Source organism: Eimeria tenella, genomic scaffold (genome assembly GCF_000499545.2).
Source record: "Eimeria tenella Houghton genomic scaffold, Eth_scaff1749, whole genome shotgun sequence".
NCBI lineage: Eukaryota > Apicomplexa > Conoidasida > Eucoccidiorida > Eimeriidae > Eimeria > Eimeria tenella.
Genome location: NW_013541577.1, coordinates 2787 through 3437, shown reverse-complemented (window position 1 = coordinate 3437; position 651 = coordinate 2787).

Below are 651 nucleotides of genomic sequence, written 5' to 3'. Positions count from 1 at the left end.
AGCAGCAGCAGCAGCAGCAGCGGGAGGCGCGGCCTGCAGTAGGGGGGCCCGGGTGGAAGCAGAAGGGCCTGGGTTTGTTTGAAGCTTGACTTGGTAAGCGCAGCAAAAGTAAAAAAGGGTTTGCAAAGGGTTTGGAGGCGCAGAAGGCGCGGGAAGGGTTCTGCTGCTGCTGCTGCTGCTGCTGCTGGTGCTGCTGCTGCTGAGCAGCGGCGCAGCGAGCGACGGCGGCCGGAGGTGCGAGGAGGGCGGCGCTGGCGGGGATTTCGCAGCTTTTTGCGGCAAAAAGGAATTAAAAAGAGTTTTATTGAAATAAAAAACGAAAAGAAATGAAAAGGAAAGACAGGAGTAGCAGGAGGTCGTCGGGAGCTGCGGAGAGCTGCGGTGTACGGACAGCTCTGCTGCACCGGCTTCCTGCTGCTGCGACTTCGCGCAGCGCTTTCCAACCTTTTGCTGCAGTTCTTTTTGCATTTTTGAATTATTTTCGACTTTTAAAACTTAATTAAACTTCTTCGAGCAGCAGCAGCTGCTGCCTCTCTCCGCGCTGCCATCGCTCGCGCAACCCCGCCGCCAGACCCGCAGCCGCGCCCCCCAAACCCTAAACCCTAAACCCTAAACCCTCCCGAATCCGCGTCCTCCAAACCCCAGACCTCA